A 13,018-nucleotide genomic window follows, 5' to 3' on the forward strand; every position below is an offset into this window, starting at 1 on the left:
AACAGGCTGGGATATAGCTTTTGTGATGGATGTCAATTGCAGTATCCTCGTGCTGCAAATTACATTTGGGCTTCAGAATTTTGCCGAATGAGGATCTGTCTGCTGAAGTTATCATTAATAGTGTCCACTTGACTGGAGATGCATTCAGAGGGAGTGAAACAGAAGCCACCAAGTGATTTCTCAAGGTCTCAGAGCTGTTGATAGATAAGTTAACTCTGGTCACTAGTGAAGACTGTACAGCTGGATTTGATGTGACATTTCTAGAGGTTCCAGAACTGATAAGACATTTTCTCTGTGCCCTACTTGATACTCTCCTGTGGATTTATTAAGACTTGGAAGAAAGACAGGGAGCCTGTGAAGGTTTTAGGCATTACTGTCAAAAATTGACATTCATTTCTCACCTGGCAAAATTGTTGCTATTCAGATTTGGTAGATGTAACTGAAAATTAGACCCAGTATAAATGTGGTGTAGGACAGCATAGTTTCTGTGGGAAAGAAAAAAACCCAACATTCTAGCTCATGTCACACCACAGAGAGGACTTAGAAATTGGGGTGTTTGTTTCAAACTCTCGCTCTCTGCAACTGATTTGGGAAAGTATGTGGAGGAATCTTAGCAGCAAAAGCAGTGTTTGCAGACAAGGACAGAGGACTTACGAAAACTAAAAATGAATAAATGCTGTTCAAAGCAGCCATGGGGAATAAGAAATTTGCTTTATATACAATGAATAAAAAATAAAATCCATTAGTGAATTATTAGAAAGACAAAAGGCAGCAGAGTAAGGAAGAAGGAAGAGTCAGTAAAACTAGCTGTGGCTAAAAAACAAGTGATAAAATCATTTATCATGATCCAGGCCAAATTAAAATATCTCATTGCCCTTCAGTTTAGCAGCCTCAGTTTTAAATTTCTCTTCCCCAAACTGTGATCCAAAGCTGAAAACTGGATGTCCATGGAAAATCTGGTGCCACTTGGGGATGAATGTGAAAACTGAGCTTGCCAAATGAGCCCACGTAGCCAGGACCTGACCTCTCCAAGAGAGGGTAGTTTGGTGCATAACCTGGGGGCTGCAAACCAAACAGGCCTATTGCAGAAATTCCAGGTCAAAAAGAAGGGTGCCCTGCACCTACAGAAGTGTGAGGATTGGGCTGCTGTGGAGAAAGGGAGTTTCTGGCCCTTTTTGAGGAATTTATTTTTAGAGTCTTTAAACTTGTCTGTGTCCTAGTTTAAGCATCCCATCCTTCTTTGGGTCTTAATCTGGATATGTATCACAAGGTGCTGGGGAAAGTACCGATAAATTTGCTTGCAATCATTTTGTTTTTAAGAAGTTGGAAACACATTTCAGAAGGAATGCAGTTGATTTGTCTCCAAGATAACTCTTCAAAGACAGAAAAGGGCAGAAGTAGAAGCTGTGTTTTGAGAAATGCTTCTTGACATTGAGATAACTTAGACTGCCTGTGAGAGAAGTGAGAAAAGGCACAGACCAGGAGAAATATGGTCTAGAGAAAATATGTCACTGCAGTGTGTGGGCAGGAGGCTGCAGCACGTGATGCTGTGCCTCTGTGGAGTTCCTCTGGGCATCTACAGGGGCAGGTCCAAGGGCTTCAGAGAGGCCCATCCTCCCTGTCTTCTCACTGAGCAGAGAAAACCATCGCTCTTTGAGAAGGAAAACAGCAAAGAGCTTCCTGATGTGTGAGCAAACACCCAAATAGGGAGCAAAACCGGTGAAAAGTGCTGGATAAAAGGGGTAGGTGGTGACTGTTTTCACTGATGGGTTAGAGCCCGTCTGCCTCTGCAGAATGCCAGTGCTGTTACTGTATGGGCCCTCGATGTCCCCCTGTGTGACCATCGTGGTGGGCAAGGGGGCAGACTGTTGAAGCATCCCCCACTGCTTTGCACTGACAGATGCTATCATAGGTGGCTCTGCAATGTCTGGTGTGAAAAATATGCAAAAGGAGAGACAAGGGAAAGAGAGATGGTCAGAGACAGCTGTTCTCTAGAACTTCATCTTCAGAATCTTCATGGGCCAGATTCTGCTCACAGGTACAGGAGTGTAATGCAAACCTTCATCATCAGCTTGGATCCTAAAGAAAATGTGGATCTTCTGGGGAAGTATGGGCTGAAAGGGTTCTCCAGGGGACAGAGTGCTCCCTGACCATGGAAAATGGACTCAAGGTTGAGCCTCCATGGCAGTAGCATTGGGGAAAAAGGTGAGGAGCTTGTTCAGCCTTGGAAGGAGACAGAAGTCACAAGACTGAAATGAGAAAGCAGAGGGAAAGGCACAGCCTGCATGAGCACTGTGGGCAGAGGGAGATTTCTCTGAAAGCCTTTTTTCCCCCAAAACGTTTCTCCCAGAAGACTGGAGCTTTCTCTGATTTATAAATCTGTGTTCTAATAAAACTGAGCCCTGGTTTGGAGTGGCTGCTGAGAGAAAATGGGGAGCAGTTCTGCCTTTGGGCTCTAGTCAGATTGGGTTCTTGCTGCACAGACTTTACACAGAAATCCAGAACAGAATTTATCCCAGGGAAAGGCTGAAAAAGGTGAGAAGACCAGGTGAGAAACAGGTTTTCCACTTCAGAACCCTCTTGTTTGCTTTCCTGTGTGAAGTTGGTCTCCAGCAGCCGTCCTTTTGCTCTGCAACAACCCTGTTATCAGCAGAATTACTAATCACTTACCCCTTCTTAAATGAGAATAAAGTTTATCCTTCTATCTGCAACTGTTTTTTGTGTGCTTGCTCTCTTTAAGAGATACAACCCTGGGGAAATGAAATTGAATCCAAACCAGCTTCCTTCTTGCTTACATCTCCCTTTCAGGAGAGAGCCCACACTGCAAGATAGCAACACATTTGCTCAGTCAGGGACAAGGTTCTGCTGAATTTCAGGATAAGAAAAATTTCACGTCATCATTTCATGCAGAGCTTATTCTGCAGGGAGGCGATTGGCTGTGGAGCTGTGAAATACCAAGCCAAGCAAGTTCAAGTGAATTTGCTTACTGCTATGTATGTGCCAATGTAAAAACCACCACTGCCTCTGCCTCCTACTGAAGCCTGAGGATGCAGTTTGGCTCTTCGATGGATGGGCACTGTAGAGGATTGCCTGCAAAGGAGAGGTCCAGTGAAGTGAATCATTTCTGTGGGGCTTTATTAAAGGAAAAATCATCCAGCTGACCCTGTGGTGGCATCTCAGACCAAACTCCATTCACTGGTGTGGCAAAAAACTCCTCCACAGGGCACAGCCTTGCTGAACAGATGGGCTTGGTGCCAGCACCTGGTCAGCTGTGACCTGCCGGGCAGGACACACAGTGCAGAGTCGCACAGAAGAGCTTCAGCCTGCAGGAGCCCCCAGGCCACTGTCCTCACACCCTCTTGCCCAGCTCCAGGTGGAAAGAAGCACTGTAAGCAGTGATAAAGGCTTTTTGGCAGCTCACACACCTGGAGGTAGCCACCCTGCCCATGGCTGCAGGCTAAGTAGCAGAAGGGCAGTGGCACAGGTGGGCTGTGAGCAAACTGCATAGGACTTGGCTTTCAGTCCCTTTCTAGAACATGAATACAACACTTTTGTGGGTTCATATTCCTTTATCTCTAATACTGCAAGTGGAATAACGGAGCAGTGATTTTACAGCATCACACTAGGAACTGGTGTTTCCTGCCCTGTGAGATATCCAAGGGCACCCTTGTGGATGCAAGGGCTGATGGACTGGCATCGGAGAAGCCAGGTATGGGTCAGGATCTACCATGGGGGCTTTTGGGATGAATCTTGGAATAAAAGGGCCCTGAAATGTACCTGGGGGCAGTTTTGGAGACAGGTGGTGGGTGCAACCCAAAACTTAGGCAGTAAGTTAACAAGCGGTGTGAGCTATCAGTGTTGGAGTCAACTCTTTTGTCAAGTTGCAGGGTAGATATTAATATTTCTAATGTGTTGTGTGATATCTTCCGCAGGGCCTTTCTCTGGTGAAAAGCAAAGCAAAGCAAGCAGGAGTTTGTCTGTCACTGAATGAGGTTAACATCATAACCCTGATGAAGTGACACATTTCCACATACAGAAGCGTAGGCTGAATAAGAGCCCAAATCAGGTCAGTCTTCTAACTGATGGTGACTGTTCTCATTATATGGTTTTCAATAGACAGAATTCAAAACAACTGAGAAACCACAATTACAAGATCACTCTTTTTTTTTTTTTTTAATTAAACTTATTTGAATAACAATAAAAATTAAAAAGTAAATAAAGCTGATTCAGGTGAGAGTAAAGATTTTGTACATCCTTATTGTAATCCAATAATTCTCCTAAATGTGTCTCACAGGGGATGATGGTTTAAGAAACTCTGGGAAAAACCAGTACATGAGCACCAAAGAGATGATCTCAGCTGTGTATATATTTTCTGTAGTGCTATATGAAGAGCACTAAAGCCTCTTCTCTGTGGCCTCCTAACATATGATAAGAGCCTTCCCCAGTGCACAGATGACCTGTGACGGCTGCTGTCACAGGTCAGATACTTTGCTGTCTGCAGTGGCTCAGAGGTGCTGCCTCAGCACATTCAGAGTTGACTTGCCAGTCTATGATATGCCACCTCTGCCCCCAAAAGTCACCTGTTTGGTATCTGCAACTTTTAACTGCTGCTGGGGGAGAGTCAGTACCTAACATGGGACCTGGTAGAAATTCTTACGCAGACAAGACAGACTGGTGAGCCAAAAGCAGGGGTGGGGAGCAGCACTGTGGCAGCACATTTTCCTCCCAGATGACTACATGAACTGACAATTTAAATACATTTACTGTTGACAGGGAAGTATGTTAAAAGCTGATTTTAATTCAGATGTCCCCCAAATGCTTATCTAACTGACTATCACAGTCTCCTACTGTGCCAAATAAATGGTGCCAAGTAAATGGCATTGGAAGAGGTCCTCATATGAACATGTTGCCAGCTGCAATTTATGCTACTGATCTGGCTGAAATGACAGGGAACCAAAGAGAAGATGAAAACATGAAGATGTTTATGAAGTTGCAGAGCTGACATCCCATAAGAAGCCTGGTTTTCAGAAAGAGTCATTTGATTGAGTAGGCAAGAGGGGTGAGACCAAACTGCAACTTCCAGAGTGAATAATGTGGAAAAACATTATTTACAGGGCAGCTCTGCATAGGCCAATTAATCAGTTGTAGTTTTGCCTCTCCCATGGGCTGAATTGGCCAGGTGGATCTACTATTCCAAACTTAGTTCTGAGCCACAGCTTTTATATCCTGCCTGTCATCCCACAGATACCCTCCCTCTGGCCTGAGGATAAGGTTAGAAAACCAACTGGACCCAAGTGAGGAACATTTGATGGTCCTCTGGTGCTGCTGGGACCACGCAGCAGGAACAGCACATCTGTGTGTGTCCCATCGCGGCTTTTGAGTGTGCTTTGCTATGCTCACTGCAAAACTTCAGTTGTCTTACCCTTTCAGCCCAGCTTGTGATGTGTTCCTGAGCTGGGCAGAGAAGCAAGGTTGCACGTATCTGTACATGTTGCACGTATTTTGTCATGCACCCACTTTGGTGCACCACAGTTGACCCAAACTAACCAAACCTGCCTACCCAGCCAGCCCAAATCTTCCTCTCTGGAGGAGTTTCCTCCCTGGCGTTCAGTGCTTCTTTACCAGAGCACACCACACACTAATCATTGTGGGAAAGTTCAGTTGTAGTTCACAGATGTCCCTGTATGCAAAGCATTTCTGAAAATCCTGGTTGCCTCTTTCCAGACAGATTTCTGTATTTGTGCCACCCCAACACTGGCTCAACAACACCAAAGAGTAACAGTGAGGTTTTGGGTTCCAGCTCTGGAGGGTCTGGTCCATCTCCCTGACCAGTCTTGCTCCACCAGAGCTCACAGCAGAGTCTTGGTGGGTTTTGGAGGCAGCACCCAGGGGTCCTTGCAGTATCAGCCCGCACCGTCTGGAAAAATGGTCCTGCTCCACATTGACAGGCAGAGGAGAAAGGGTGGGTGGGTGATTCCTTCTTCCTCTGCTAGCAGGGCAGAACAAAACCTTCATTCTTTAGGAGCTGATCTGCTCTTGCAGCTTACTCCCCACTTCAGACCATAATCGCTCGTGGTGACATCACAGGTAATGCTGTGACCGCCAAGGTGATGTCACAATGAGAAGCTTATGACTGTAAATGGGGAATAAGTCACAAGAACAGATGACCTCAAAAGGCGCTAATATCCTGTTATTATATAAATGTCCCTAATACTTATATAAATGTGCCAGTAACAAAAAAATAAGAAAGAAGTATGGGCCGATGGTCTATCAGCATAGGTGAAGATGTGTGCAAGCTTGCCATTTTTCCATAGACCTGTAGATCCTTTATTAGTCTCTCTCAGCTCTGAAAATCTTTTTACTGTTATCTCCACTTATATAGCTGCTCAGCTTTTAAAATCAACCCCACTACATTTAAAATTAAGAGAACAATGGTGTCTGTTGTTTGATATGTCCAGTAATTACTTACATGCTTAGGGATAGCTATGCATCTCAAGAAAGCAAAATCTACATTTTAGTGTCAGGAATGCATTGAATAATTCAAACATGTAAGAGCAAGGAAATGTGCCTTTTCTGTGAAGCCCCCTGGGCTTCATGGGGCGTGCCATAGGGTGGGTGTAAATATAAAACTATCTAATTATCACTTCTTGTATGTTTATGATAAATAGGAACTATTAAAATGAAAACTAAGTACAATTTTTTCCCAGAAAAAGCTTTCTTGCAGCCACAAAAATGATATTTCATATGCTGAAGTAAATGTTCAGAATCTCTAAGGCCTTTTCTTTGTAGATGTCTTATCTCCATTGTGCTGCTGGTTTATTATTTTCCTTGGCCATATATTTGTTACACTTCCTCTTGAAAACTTTTAAATGGATTTTCTTGGTTTGCTATGATGCACCTTTAAATGCATCTAGGAGTAAGTAATTTCACATCGACACTTTCAAGCCCAAACTCTGGATCTTCATTAGGTTTTTACATTATGCAAGTAGATGTTTAAGGTACTTAATACTTTCTAACCTCTGGTGCCCTTTTTACACAGAGACAGGCAGTCAGTAGGGATTAATCTGATCCTCATTAACCACAAACTCTTCTGATATTTGGTCACTGCACAGTAGCGTGCTGCCAGGTACACAGAGGTAAACTGATCTGGATTATCTGCCGGTGCATGTGCTTCGTGGAGGGAGGTCTATTGCTCCATGTTGTGGGTGACTTACAGGCAGATATGGCTTTAAACACAGCACAGGGAGACCACTGTATGAAGCTGGAGTTGTAAGGAAGGTGGAAAGCACTAACTGGAAGACCTTTTCCTAATATCTTTCTATTTTTTGTTTGTTGGTGTTTTTTTTTTTTGTTTTGTTTCTTTGTTTGTTTGTTTTGTCAGTGCTGCTCTGCAACAGGGTAGAAAGTTAAAAGCATGGAAATCCAAAGAAAATAGTTTTTTCTTCTTTTTCAGCAGTAAAGGAGCACAACTTTGTAGACACAAGTCCTTTCTCTTTTTCTTTCCTGTGTACAAATACCATGTCTGATGGAGCCTCAGGAAGGGGCAAGAGAGCATGTATCTTTACTTTCACGCTGCCCACCGTGGCTCTCATCTTCCCTTACCAAGCAGAACAAGCTCTGCCCTCTTCATGTGACACAGAATGCCAAAGGTCTTCCCCAGCCTCATGGTAGCCCATAAAGCAAACAACATGCAGCAAAGCGAGCAAGGTGGGTACAAGAAGAGTCTTCGCTGGTGGTGGGGAGAGGCAGCTATGAGAGCCTTGGACTGCTGCGGCACCACAGGCAGCAAGAGCATCTGGGAGGTATGTATGTCTGCTCAAGGCACAACGGAGACCTATGTGAAGCACAGAGATAACAGTAAAGCTCTCAGACTGCCACAGTCCAGGTGTCTCAGTACAACCCAAAAGCCCTGAACAGCCTCCCTGAGACCAGACTCCTGCTCTCCACTCCCTCCTGACGTGAGATCAATGGTAGCCCATGGTGTCCTGCACCAGGCAAGGCAAAACCTTTGGCTTACTGTCTCCACAGAGGAACTGTGATGTCCAGTATTTCTACCCAGTGGTCCAGGAGAAGGGTTCAGCCTGTCCTTGTGACCACTGTGATAGCAGAGCAGACCTGAAGGGACAGCCATACAATGAGACAGAGAATCCTGCTGCAGAAAAATCAAGGTTAGTTTACAGCCATGAGGATAAGGGCAGGAGGAAAGCAGGAGATCCAGAGGTGGATCAATAGATACATTCACAATGGCATTGGGATCCTCTTTCAAGAGGAAATATGCCTCTGGCAATTAAATTTAATCAGTCAGTGCAGGAGAGAGCATTAAGGGGTTGATTTACAGCAGGGTGGATGGGTTGCACCTCCTGTTGGTGTCCAATTTAATGTGACTTGGTTGATATGGCTGAGAAATGGATCGTCACACTTTTCAGGAGCATGTTCCCCCAAGTTATACACTATTGTTTTCCCGCTGACAGTTTTCTGAAAAAAAATCATGCATTTATAGCAGGTTTGGTTTTTTTTTTTTCCTTTCCTAGCACATATACTTCACAGGCCTGGAGAGGTCTCTATCAACTGAAACCTGGAGAAGGCATTCAGTTCCTGAACAAGGAGATGCAGCAGCTGAGGCTAGAGAGTCCTTTCTCTCCCAGTGGAGTATCTGAGGCTACTATCAGTCTCCTGGAAGGTTCCTGTGTGTCTCCACTGTGCTTCAGAGACAGATAGCTGCTAACAAGCCAGGGGATTTTTTTCACTAGGAGGCAAAGCAGATATCTTTACTCTTCAGGGAAGAGCTCAGGAAATCATCCACCTGATTCCCCTCACAGCGGCTGGTCCTGTGTCACCAGTGTCACCTCCCCTGTGATGGCCCAGCACTGCCTGCTGGCTGTTCCCCAGCCCTCTCCCTCCCACCTCCATCACAACCTGGGGACTTGGGCAGCTCACTTGGGCTCTGACACCAGGGTCTTACCCATGGCAGCTGCATTTCTCTCCTCCTAGGTATGAAAGAGCATGCAAAGATAAAAGTGCAATGCAGTGTTAGAGCTGGGGATGATTCATGGATTTCATTTCCACAGGAACAAGCGGAAATTCGCAGTTGCACCCTCCTACCCACTGGTGTCAGGAGATGATGGTGCTTGGCTCTGCCAGGCTTGGTCTACCATCTGCTAAGGCAACAGAGAACTGGATACCTGAGGTGGCAAGAAAAGCTTGTTACAGAGTCAAAATAACCCCTACACAGTGTTAATGGCTGCATGTTAGCAGCTCTGGCCCTTGATCTTTGTGACAGTGGCAATGGCCAGACCAGCATTTGAATAGGGACCCTATATGTTAAAATGAAACTTTTCTTGGAAGGGTGGATCCTGGGCACAACAGAGCCCTGCTGCCCTGCTGCCTGCCGGCTCCTCACACACCTCAACCCAGCCGGACTGCTGCCTCATTTGGGATCGTCACTCAAGACTTCTACATCAGATGAAGGCAGGTTGATAGGGTCACCCTTACAGCTCAGAGAAACAGCTTTAAAATTGGATTTTTTTTTTTTTCTATATTGCCACATATGTTCCTACAGGTGGAAAAATGGAGAAAGTAGCAGAACAAAGGTCAAAATAGAAGAATCTGCCAGCAATGGGATCCTGAAAAGTAACTTGCTGATCCTGAAGTGGCCAATGTTAGGCAAATTCACCAAGGAGCCAGGTGGTAGTTTTTCAGATACCGTGGTGACTGGGGCACCTCCAATCCTTTGAGCACAGTGTGTTTCACTGCCTGGGGTTTACCTTTGTTCAGACAGCCCCAAACAGGAGAGCGCAAAACCAGCTCAAGCCTTAGAAGTAGGTGAGCAAGTACTTGCATGAACCAGTGCTGGTTTCCAGCATGAGGTTTCTTTGCTTGCTACACCCCTCTTTTCCTGGTTTTTCTTCCCCCCCCTTCCTTAACTCCAAAGTATCATCCCTGAACCGCAGCAGTTCTTGGAGATTAAGAGAGTGAAAATAATATCCAGAGTAGCAGTGATTTTGGGAAGCTGCCCTCCCTCCTATCAGCATGCAGCCAGCTTCATACCCAGCCATGAACTCTTTCCGACACAGCTGGAGGCTGGCAGAAGAGAGCTGGCTCCAAGCTGAACTTTCAGATCTCAAATGCAGTCTCAGCTCTTACAGAAAACATGCGCTGCCTTCTCCTTTAAACTAAAGTCTGCTGGAATATGCATCTAACAAATTATTTCTTTTTCAGGTTTGTCTGTAGTAAGCAGCTCTGTGTTAGACCTAGCTTCAGTAACACTATGTTGTTACCCTCAGTTTTACTCTAGGGACACCAAGGCACAATGTGGTTGAGGGTCTTGTATGAAGCCATGCAGAAGGCCTGTGCCATTAGCTACAGGATGTGATGGCTGCTGGTGTTTCATCTGCAGTTGTTCTCTGTGCACATTTGTCCTGAGCAGCATTTCCAGCTAGACCCTCAGCACTACTATATTCCCAACTCCTGAGGTTGTATGTTGGAAAATATACACATGGCAAATCTGTGTTCCAGAAGAAGACAAAATTAAGCTGTTAAACTACCCTGGTTTCATCAGAAATTTTAGTAGTAATAGAAAATAAAGTGTTAAAAAGCTAATCGTTCTTTCTGAAGGTCACTTCAAGGACACAATGATACGCTGATTCTGCCTGAGACGTGGCATAGCACGTATGCTCACTGTATGACTGTTGTAATTAAACATAAAGCATTTATTTCTCAATGGATTTTTTTTTCCTTGCTTAATGTGTCTGTCTCGCTGCTTTGTTTCCTAACAACTCTATTAATTAAGAAAAAGTGCCAAAGGACCAGCTGATGAATGAATGAATCATGAAATTAAGGAATTGCTGGTTTTCAATGTTTTCTTTCTTTTAGAGATAGAAAAGCTACATCTGTCCATAAGTGCTTGTGTCAAGTATGGGGACATCTAATACTGCAGTTCCTTGGAAAATAAGACAATCCTTTTACTTCAGCACTTCGAGAAGAGAAAAAGTATTCATAGCATGTTTGGGGGAAAAAAAACAGCCAGCAGTTGTCACAGTGTCAAAATTAATTATTTTTTGATTGATCCATTTGCCTTGATCTTTATGACCCTCAAAAATTCCAAATACTTACCAGTCAATCATCTAAGCTAAACCAGCTAAACCCTGTACCTCATTAAAGAAAGAAATAAGGAGAGTCTTGATATGATTTTCTTTAGCCTGTCACTCCACAGTCTGAAAATACAGATCATGGCATCTTAAACTAGTCACAGGAGTTTAATTTTTAAATAGCAGAAGAGATTTATGTTTCTCTATACATTTAATCACGTTCTCATCAATGTCACTTTCTTGCTGGTCCCTCTTAGGACTACCTTCAAATACCACCTTCTGTGGTGGAAGAAGTCCATGGGAAATTAAATTTACTGGTGAGGGTGCTAATGCCATCAAGGAACAAAAGATTGTTGGGTGTTGCAATGGGCTAATGAAAAGCAAAGGGAAAGAGAGAAAGGGTGTATTTAGGAGGCATATACAGAAGATAGATGTGAAGATTTCTGTATGTGTACTGAGTTCTTAAAGACATTGTGGTCTAATGGGCATATTGAAGCAAGGAAGAAGCGACCCAAAATATCAGACAATAGGATTGTATATGTCCCAGTTTTTGTGCTTTCTTCATTCTGGGTGCAAAGCAGGACAGAAGTAGGCAATTCTGTAGCATGTACCCTGCTGAGCCACAAACACCAGAGAAAAGCAGAAAACGCCTTTGGGCATTACAGGTAAGAGAGGAAATGGCTCAAAGGCCAAAAAAAAGTGCAGATATTCTTCCAGAAATGTCATTACCGGTGCTCACTGTAGAACAACTTATCTATTGTCCCATGTCCCAGCTGCTCTCTCAGTGCTTGGTGTGATCCATGTGGTCTCCTCAACAGGAACCCCATGCATCTCCCTTTAGCTGCTTCTGGGGGAGGTTTCATGTGATGGGGCCACCACAGTTGGGCTATGAGCGGGACACATACACATCCTCCCCTGTCTGATCTGCTGTGCAGTTGTAAAGCCTGGATCTCCCAGGAGCTCCTCCTTGCCTGCCTCCCACCACCTTCCCCAGGCAGCTGAGAAAAGCTGCTCTGAAGTTCTCTTGATGAAACTTTCCATTTTGTGTAAGACCAGTGAAGTCTGTAGGGAGGCAAGATCTCTGCTGATGGATGTAGATGAGAGAAGCTGCTGGGCACATCAGCCCTTTTCAAACTGCTGTCGTTGTAGTAATGAACCAAGCACATAAGAAATTATTAACTGCTTCTTAGAGATCTGCATCATGGAGCTGTCATACAAGGGCCTGGTTATAGACCACATCTCACAGGGGACTTTTGCTTTCTCCATGCCTCAGGGAATATTTGTTATTGATGGAGGAGGAGCCACTGTCCTGCAGTTAAGAAGCAATTGTCGGTTTGAAAGAGGAAGAGATGATCATTACCAACTTCCACAGACCTTTGCTGAGCTAAACAACCATGCATTTTCCAGGGCTTCCTGAATCCCACAAGTGCTCCTTTGAGAGACAACTGGGATCTTTCAGTTGATTCTGGGCTCCCCTATATTGGCCATCTTTGCATTTTTTGGGGTCAAGACCCCAGTGCTTTGGTGAGCTGCAGTAATGTGCCTTACAGGATGCTCAGGTGACTTCATCTTCCTCTTCCAAAACTACAGTAACTTCACACCTAAAGTTTTGCTGATGCATCAGATCCAGTGTCCAAACTATGCCAATAGATGCATTTCATGTACCTCAGTAATTTCTTTCCATCACACATCTCTATCAATAGATGAAAACCAGCTTTTGCCCTCATCTGTGTTTTCTCATGATAGATCTTTTCTCCTCTGAGCATTGGGCCTACTTTTTTTTTCCCTCATTCTTTAGGATGGCACATCTGGTTTGTTTTCCACTTTCAGTTTTTCACCTTTCATCTTCTTTTCCCATTCCATCATGATGTGACGAGCATTACAGACCAATTCCTGGACCTGGACAGCTGCCAAAGGGGAAGCTGAAATCA

Source organism: Patagioenas fasciata, chromosome 1 (assembly GCF_037038585.1).
Source record: "Patagioenas fasciata isolate bPatFas1 chromosome 1, bPatFas1.hap1, whole genome shotgun sequence".
Taxonomy (NCBI): domain Eukaryota; kingdom Metazoa; phylum Chordata; class Aves; order Columbiformes; family Columbidae; genus Patagioenas; species Patagioenas fasciata.